Below are 9,575 nucleotides of genomic sequence, written 5' to 3' on the forward strand. Positions count from 1 at the left end.
CATTGGCAAGAAATGTAGAAAGCAGTTTGGTAGTATCTGTAGAATTAATTGTGTGACATGTCACTCTGAATAAACAGTACCCTCAGAAAAATCCCATTGTCACTCAAGAGAGGAACAATGGGATCATAACACTGGGATATAAGGATAATCTGATGGAAAGTCATGTATTTACTGACTTGGAAAAATGTTCTGCTTCCACCTTCACATGGCTGTCTTCCCTCTGTGTATTTCTGTCTCTGAATCTTTTCTCTTTCATAAGGACAGGACTCATTAGATTAGACTCACCTTCCTCCTGTATGACTTCATGTTAACTTATTTGCAAAGATCCTGTTTCCAAAGTCACCCTTACTGGTGCAGAGCTTAAAGCTTGAACATATCTTGAGGGACACAATTCAACCCACAGCATATTCATTACATAATGCAAAATGAAAAAAGCAAGTTGCCAACCAGTTTAAGGGGGTTTCAAAGAATTTATGGGAAAATCCATGATCTTTTCATTCCATTTTTCCACAAACCTTTGAATCTTTTGTGTATATAAAGTATGGTACTATTGTTTATAGGGGGGGAAAGTGTGTGTATGTGAATGTGTGCATGCATGTGAGTATCCATACATGTGAGTGGGCATGTTTGTATGTGTGTAGGAATTCTCATATATGCAAATGTGCACACATGTACACATTTCCCAAAGAATATGCCCATATCCTGGTGTAGCACTACAGGTAAATGTGCAGAACTGCAAAGTCGCATTGAACCACAAGGTCGGTGTTTAAGTTTACCAGTCAATCTGTGGAAAACCTCTACAGACTTGCTATGAATTGGAACTGACTCGACAGCACTTAACAACAATACCCATGTATGTCTCTGTGTGTGTATGCATATGTGTGCATGTGTCTGCTTTTATAGGATACAGAAAGATTTGGCAATCTCGAGCTCTACTCTTCACTAAGCAATGCTCTAAGCATTTTACATATATATACTAATTTAATCCTTACAACAATCCAATGAATCCAACTACAGTTATCTCCATTTCACAGATCAGAAAATTGAGGCAGGGAGAGGGGATTTGATCTCCCACATCTGGCAAAGCTGATGACTTCTGCACCCAGACAATCTGATTTTCAAAGCTCATGATCATAAGAAATTTGTTCTTCTGCGCTGTCTCAAAATATAAAATATGGAATGCTATAGTTATAAATTTTAAATGGTTGGATCATGAGTGTTTTTTTTTTTTAAGCCTTCTCTTTTTGTATTTTTATATGTAAAGTTATTACTTTAAAAAACTGACAACATCAAGGCAAGTTGTTGGGTCCCCTCAGAGCAAACCCCTCCCAAGACTAAGACTCAATGGGAATACACGTTCTGATTGGTGACCACGTTCATCAAGGGGAAGTGAGGGAAAAACAGCAATGAAGCAACAAGCTAAGCCCTACAACGTTCAATACACTCCTGTGACTCCGGCTGGAGACCTGGTTGGCCAGCAGTGTGGCAAGACCTGGGGACTCTTGGGCCCAGAGTCAGTGACATAGTCACAGAGGACTAGAGTGGAGAGTGAAGTGTCCAGCTGATAAGAAGAGAAGGCATATGCACAAGAACACCCACACTTGTAGATAATGCCCACTTGACCTGGCTTCAATGGCTGGATGATCAGAGCTCAACTAGAAGAAGAAATAAGAGGGGAAAAAAGAGTAATCTGATACAATTTGATGAATCTGACCTACACCTATGAATGCAGTAGCTCTAAAGAGGGAACAAACCTTTACAACGAGGATCATTTCCACCCCCTCAACACACAGGTTAGACAGGGATGGGCAACTTGGACATTGGCTACCCAAAATGGGGGGACTACAAAGGCAAGAAGTGACTGACTGGCTTACAAGCTTTAAAGAAGGAGCCTAGATTCAGAGGGTACGGAGGAAGGTAGAATCTCCACTGACTAGTATCCAATCTGTCTGGGCTGGGCTGATGAATGGAGATGTGGATAGGTCTCTTGTGATACAATAATTGTTATCAGGACTACTTGTGAGGTTTGGAAATGTAAAAGTAGACTTTTGTAGCAAGGAGGGGAGTGATTAACTTTGCAGTCTAAGAGCGGTGGTCCCTTGGACCAGATATGGAGAAGAGTGGAGAACGGAACCCTACCCAGAGAAGCGGTGACACCAGAGATGGAGGCAGAGATGATGAAGTGGAGAGATGGAGTGACTGGGGACTTAATACCCAGAGAGGGAGAGGGGCTGTGTGCTGATGACCTGGGGGCAGGCTTGCAGGGTATACCTTTGGTTGGTTGATGATGCATGGAGGAGATTGTAACCATAGCAATGAAATGATATACATAGGATGAATATATAACTAATGTTCTCCCATGTAAACTATCACATAATTTCAATAAAACATTTTTTAAAAACCTGATAGAAGTGGCCTTGTTCTCTGCCTTGCTCCTCTGTTTATGCTGACGCTTCCCAGCTCTCGCCAGCCTTGGGTCCACTCAATGCCTACTTAGGCTAGAACACCATGCCTTCAATTAAGTTTCAGAGTTCTGATGGAGAGATATTTGAAGTTGCTGTGGAAATTGCCAAACAATCTGTGCCTATCAAGACCATGTTGGAAGATTTGGGAATGGATGATGAAGGAGATGATGACCCAGTTCCTCACCAAATGTTGATGCGGCAATATTTAAAAAGGTCATTCAGTGATGCACCCATTGCAAGGATGACCCTCCTGCTCCTTAGGATGATGAGAATAAAGAAAAATGAACAGACGATATCCCTGTTTGGGACCAGAATTCCTGAAAGTTTTCCAGGGAACTCTTTTTAAACTTATTCTGGCTGCAAACAACTTAGATATCAAAGGTTTGCTTGATGTTACTTGCAAGACTGTTGCCAATATGATCAAGAGGAAAAGTCCTGAAGAGATTTGTAAGACCTTCAATATAAAAAACAACTTTACTGAAGAGAAAGAAGCCCAGGTACACAAAGAGAACCAGTGGTGTGAAGAGAAGTAAAATGTTGTGCCTGACACTGTAACACTCTAAGGATTATTGCAAATACTAGTTGCACTGCTCTGTTTACAATCATTAATATTAAACAAACAGGAGACAAATGCAGCAGCAAATCAATTGTATTGGCAGAATGTTGTCTTCATTGTATGTGTAGTACAGATTGTAGAACCTAGAGCTGAGTTTCTCCTAGTGTGATCAAAAGTTGTTTGTTTTTTCTTTGCTCTGAATAAAACTGAACTGTGGGTTCTCTACAGAAAGTAATATTTTGGGATTTCCATCTTTTTGTAAAGTGATTTCTGCCTAGTTTACTGTCTAGTTAGCTTTAGTGTATTGACCTTTTAAAAGTTGGCATTGTAAATAAAACAACTTGCAAAAGTGTGCAGAAATAGACTTAACAAAATATTATCTTTATTCATGTTTTGGAAACTGGAAAAGGGCTATTTGAGGTAACTGATCTGAGTGGGGTTATTAGGATTGTCTGCCTGCTCCATAGAGTCAAGGAGTTACCACTGGTATGGGTTATCCTGTGTGTAGCAAAACTACGACTTAATGCAATCTTAGGACTGTGTATTTTTAATCATCTTAGATAGAGGCTCAGTTACTACCCAGTTTGTGCTTTTTTGGGGAGACATATAACAAGGCAGTTTGTTAGCTTTTCAATGAAAAAAGACGCTCATGTAGTATGTCATCTTTTTATAATGAGTGTTCCCATACAGGGGGAAACTATTCACACTCTTTGCATGTTAAAAATAATTTAACCTTTAACATTAAAATGTGTGGCAAAACCCAGACAGCATCCATCATGAATGCAAGGTGCTGTCAATAAAATGAAAGTTACATAGTGGATAGTTAAAAAAAAAAAAAGAAAAGAAAGAAATTTCACCTTTTCCTTAATGTAAGACAGCTCTGTGGGATTTCTCCTCCTCCTCATGAAATGATGTAAATTACGTGGATGAAGAAATGGTGTGTAATAACATGGAGTTTTGCAATTGACAGTGCACGTTTCACATGAATTGCAACACACCTGGAGACACTGATAAATCTCAGGTGCCTAGAGCTGTCAAACATGGCTTAAGAAATTAAAAGGAATACACCCAGTCCACACCCTGACTCTGTAACCTATAATTAATTAGGGGAAAAAAAGAGAAGTCTGGTTTCATGACTTCAACTTTCCACCAGGAATATGAAATTCTAAGTATGCTGTTTAGTTTCTTCTTTCTCCTCCCTTCTCATCTTTCTCTAACACTCAGGCCTTTTTATTTCTATTTTCAGCTTTGCTAGTAGAATGGGAATGTAAATATCGCCTGTAGAATTCACCTGCTACATTCTAAATGTTGAACTAGACATTGAGAGCAGCTCTGTCTCTTCTACTGTAAGCCAGCTATTAATATCTAAAGGTAAATCTGCAACACTTTCCTGACCCATTTTTCATCTTGAACTGTATGTGTATTTAACTAATTAGAACATTCTTAGGTATTTATCTACTGTGTTGAATAAATTTGGATATTTTCTCCCAGGAAATCTTGCTTCTTTCTTAGGAACTGACATATGAGTCTCTGGCTCTCATAGGCTGGCCCTGCGTCGTGTACACCTGCTCATTCTGAACACCTGACATATTTCTTGTCTGCAATGAGGCTTATGAAAAATACTTGTTGACTGAAATTCAAATACACTTTCAGCAATTATTTCTATTTCTGGCTGCACCATAACAATCATTTGGGGAGTTTTTTTGTTTCCTTCTTTTTTTCTCAAAATATGATTGGCTGGACCCAGACCTCAAAACTAAACTAAACTCATTGCCATGATTTCAACTCAGCGCAATTCCATGTGTTACAGTGTAGAACTGCTCCATATGGTTTTCTTGGCTGTAACCTTTACAGAAGGAGATCACTAGGCCTCTCTTTCTTGGTACAGCTAGGTGAGTTTAAACTACCAATCTTTCATAGTAATTCAGTGCAAATCATTTATGCCATCCAAGATTTTGTCCCTACCTGTCCCCAGCCAGGATTCTGATTTAATTGATCTAGGTGAGGTTTAGGCAGGAGTATTTTTAAATCCTGCCCAGCTTACTGTAATTGCAGTCAGGGTTGAGACTTTTTGCAGAAAGAGTAGTCAAGGGCATTCTCCTGGGATAAACTCCTTATCTCTCAATAGCAAGGAGCTCTGGTGGTATAGTAGGTTACAAGTTGGGCTGCTAGCCACAAGGTTTAGCAACTCAAATACACCAGCTGCTCCATGGGAGAAAGATGAAGCTTTCTACTCCTGTAAAGATTTATAGCTTCAGAAACCCTATATAGGGTCTCTATGAATCAGAACTGGTCCCACTGCACACAGCAGCTGTTCTGAATAACATCTTTTGCACAGGCTGACTCCTGGGCTCTACTTCCTATGGACAGCCTCCCACCTCTCTGACCTGGCGGGGGGGGGGGGGGAAGTTGTCCTGTGGAGCCCCACCCTCAGTACTTAGCTCCAGGTTGAACTGTTGCTTTTGTTGCTCAACAGAGATGTTAAAAGGGAAGAGTTACCTTAATTCAAAGTGGTACCTGTAATGACCAAGATGAATGGATGGGGAAGTCGGTACTACCTTAAGCAATAAAAGAGAAAGAGAAACTGCTTCTTCCTAGAAGATGAGAGGATTTGGGGAGGAAAGTCAAGGGAATAGAGGATCCAGGATGGCCAGGAGCAGGTGGGTGGCTCGTGTCCCATGAGGGAAGTAACCACTGAGGAAACCCTGGTGAAGGACCTTTAAGAACCAGAGTATCTGAAGATTGTGTGGAGTTTTTATAGTTCTATGATATAAGCCCTGTCCACCAGTTTGTCCTACTCTGATAGTTTGTGTGCTGATATGAATCCTGGTGTGGCACTGTGGCATTATACACTGGACAGCAAGGTCAATTTGAACTCCAAGGTCAGCAGTTCAAATTTGCTAGCCACTGCTCAGAAACCCTAAACAGGGTAGCTGAGTCAGAATGGCACTTAACAACAACATGATGCTGGAAGCTATGCTACTAGTATTTCAGATATCATCGGCATCACCCATGATGAACAAGTTTCAGCTGAGCTTCCAGACTAAGACTGACTAGGAAGAAAAGTCTGGGGATCTACTTCTGAAATTAGCCAGTGAAAACCCTATGGATCATATCAGAATATTGTCATGTACAGCTGGATGATAAGACCCTCTAGCTTGGAAGTCACTGCACAATAACCAGACACACACACAAACCACTGAAAACATGCCAGTGAAGCCGGCATGACTGGGAAGCATTTTTTCTGTTGTACATGGGGTCAACCTGAGCCAGAACTGACTTGATAGTAGCTAACCACATTATAAAATCTCAACTCCACCAAGTACTGGTACCCAGTCCACAATTCCAGGGGCCTTTCATTCTCCGTGAGTATACCCCAACTCCAGGGCAGGTCAGAGAATGGAATGGGGATGGAACTCTTCAAAGGAATAATGAGGTAGCATTGTTTCAGCCTCAAGGTAAAAACTTCAGTACAATTGTCTGAGTATACTTGCCTCAGGACAGGGTAGGGGCATTCAGACTAGGGGAAATATAAGGAAATCTTGATCTGAAACCAGACAGGGTAAAGAGATCACCAACCCTTTTGGGAATTTACAGAACTTAGGACGGGAGCTGTCCTTCTTCAGGGTGTGATTGGAGGCCATTGCTGCTAGATTTCAAGCAACCAAGAGGTGCACTCATGATGTCTAGCTCAACCTGTTTTACCACAATCACACACAGCCTTGCCCCACCATCATCAGCAGCCCCACTGCACAAGCTCCATACAGATGAACCTAGGACAGAGCAGACACAGGCAACAGTACTGTGGGTATTTACTAAGTACCAAGCCTCCTATCTGCCACTCGTCTGTCAGTTTGTCATGCTGTAGTGGCTTGTGAGTTGCTGTGATTCTGAAAGCTATGCCATGGGTATTTTAAATACCAGCAGGGTCACCAATGGTGGACAGGTTTCAGATGAGCTTCCAGACAAAGACAGAGGAAGAAGGAGAGATGGATTACTTCTGAATATTTGGTTACTGAAAATATATGAATAGCAGTGGAACACTGCCAGATAGCATCATGTTGAAACATGATGAAGAACACCAGTATATTGTGAGATATAGTGCTGGAAGATGAGCCCCTAAGGTTGGCAGTCACTCAAAATATAACTAGGGAAGAACTGCCTCCTCAAATTTGAGTTGATCATGATAACTCAAATGTAGTAAAGTTCTCAGGAACTTCATTTGCTGATTGGGCTCTATTCAAAATGAGGAGAAAGTGCTACAAATATCCAATTTTTTTCCATGTTTTATTGTGAATTATATGATATTTTACATGGGAGAACTTTAGTTTTACATTCATTCCACCATACATCATTTCATTGCCATGGTTCCAATCCCCTCCATGCATCATCAACTGACCAAAGGGTATACCCTATATACCAACCCCCTACACTCCTCCCCCACAACCAACCTTCAGTACACAGTCCCTCCCCCTCTCTGGATCCAAAGTCCCCAGCCGCTTCATCACTCCACGTCATCGTCTTTGCCTCCATCTCGGGCCTCTCTGCTTCTCTGGGTAGGGTCCCACTCTTGGCTCCTCTCCGTTGATAGTCCTAGACTGGAGAGTTAATCACTCCCTTCCTTGCTACAAAACGTCTACCTTTACATTTCCAACCCTCACAATCAGTCCTGATAACAATCATTCACTAATGTATCACAAGTGACCCTTCTGCATTTCATTTCATCAGCTCCGCCTAGACAGATTGGATAGTACTCACTGGAGATTCTGCCTTCCTCCATGCCCCCTAGCTCTAGGTTCCCTCTTGAAAGCTTGTAAGCCAGTTATTTCTTGCCATTATAGTCCCTCCCTCCCCATTTGGGTATCCAATGTCCAAGCTGCCCCTCTCTGTCTACTCTGTGTGTGTAGGGGGTGGGAATGTTTCTTGCTGTAAGGATTTGTTCCCTCTTTTGGGTTACTGCATCCATAGGTGTAGATCAAGATCATCAAATTGTATCGGGTCACTCTTTTTTTTTTTTTTCCTCTTCTTTCTTCTCCTGGTTGAGTTCTGATCATCCATTCATCGAGGCCAGGTCACGTGGGTACCATCTGCAGGTATGGGTGGTGCGTATGCCCTCTCTTCCTATCAGCTGGTAGCTTCACTCTCCAATCTAGTCCTCTGTGGCCATGCTGCTGACTCTGGGCCCAGGAGTCCCCAGGTCTCCCCACACTGCTGGCCAACTAGGTCCCCATCTGGGTCCACAGAAGCACACCGAACATTGTAGGGCTTAGCTTGCCGCTTCATTGCTGTTTTTACCCCATTTCTCCCTATCGGCGATGTGTGTGGTCACCAATCAGAGCACATATTTCCGTTGAGTCTTAGTCTTGGAAAGGGGTTTGCATTAAGGGGACCCGACCATTTGTCTTAATGTTTCCTGGGCAAGCAATTTGTTCTTGTAGTAAGAGTCCATCTGCCTCTATTGTTTTGTATTTTTCCTGTAGGTCTTTCTTTCAAGAAGTATCTTCTGTTCTTCTAGACGCTCCAGGCTGGTTTGCTCGTCCTTTTAAGTGGGAATTTCCCATTTCTGGATATCTGGATGTGGTTCAGGTTTCTACCTATAGTCTTATGTATTGCAGAGGCTCCTCAGGAAGACCTCATTCCCGGGGCACTTTGTAGCCTCATTTTAGGTATTCCAATCATGGCCAGGGCCATAATTAATTAAGGAATTAAAATAAATAAATTGAGACATATTAATTGAGAAATTAATAGAAAGAAACGAGACATGGGGAAACCTGTGCATGAAGAATTCATTGTCTTTGCAAAGCAACAATGAAATCTTTTCTTTTCTTTTCTTTTCTTTTTCTTTCTTTCTTTCTCTCTTTGGATGGCAGAGCCACAAAGAGTTGTTTTATTATTTTTTATGCACAGACCCCTAGTTAACTTTTTCTCTTGTTGAATCATTCTCTGAATTATTCATGATTTTATTAGTATCCCTTTTACTTTAGATTTTTTACTCTCCTACACTTTAGTATATTTTCATTAAAAGTAAGAAGCCACACATTAGGTACATTTTATTCTACTTGTAATCATAGGTAGTTTTAATACTTATATTAACAATGTTCTTAAGACTGCTAGGAGACAGGATTTGTCAATTGAATTACTGCCAGCTTAGGTTTAGTGATTGTAAACAGTCTTCCTTGTGGCCTTAGTTTAAGGCAATAAAGAATCCTAAACTTGAATAGCCATAAATAAGGGCTGTGGGTACAAGAATTCCTAAAAATAATTAGATAAAGGCTTTGGGTATATACAGATACTAAATAAAAAGTCTGACTTAGATGTTATTAAATTAATGGTCAGTAAATTAGAGAAGTTGTTTTTCATAACCTCAGTTTCCCTGATAAGTGATGTTTTTGTAGGCTATAAACAGAGAGTATGGAAGAAGTTAAAGGAGAGTTAATTGCACCTAACAACTAAAATTAACAAGATTTAACAGACAAAGGTTAAGAAATTGTGAAGGTTAACTTGTTACCCATAGAAAAGAATAGATTTATGTATGAACAAATGTTTAACTAAAA

The 9,575-nt window shown here is 40.9% G+C and overlaps 1 pseudogene; it reads left to right on the forward strand.

Moving 5' to 3' along the window:
- Positions 1-2,508: 2,508 nt before the first annotated feature.
- Positions 2,509-2,998, forward strand: LOC102831710 (annotated as a pseudogene).
- Positions 2,999-9,575: the final 6,577 nt, after the last annotated feature.

This window comes from Chrysochloris asiatica, unplaced genomic scaffold (assembly GCF_000296735.1).
Source record: "Chrysochloris asiatica unplaced genomic scaffold, ChrAsi1.0 scaffold00343, whole genome shotgun sequence".
In the NCBI taxonomy this organism is placed as follows: Eukaryota; Metazoa; Chordata; class Mammalia; order Afrosoricida; family Chrysochloridae; genus Chrysochloris; species Chrysochloris asiatica.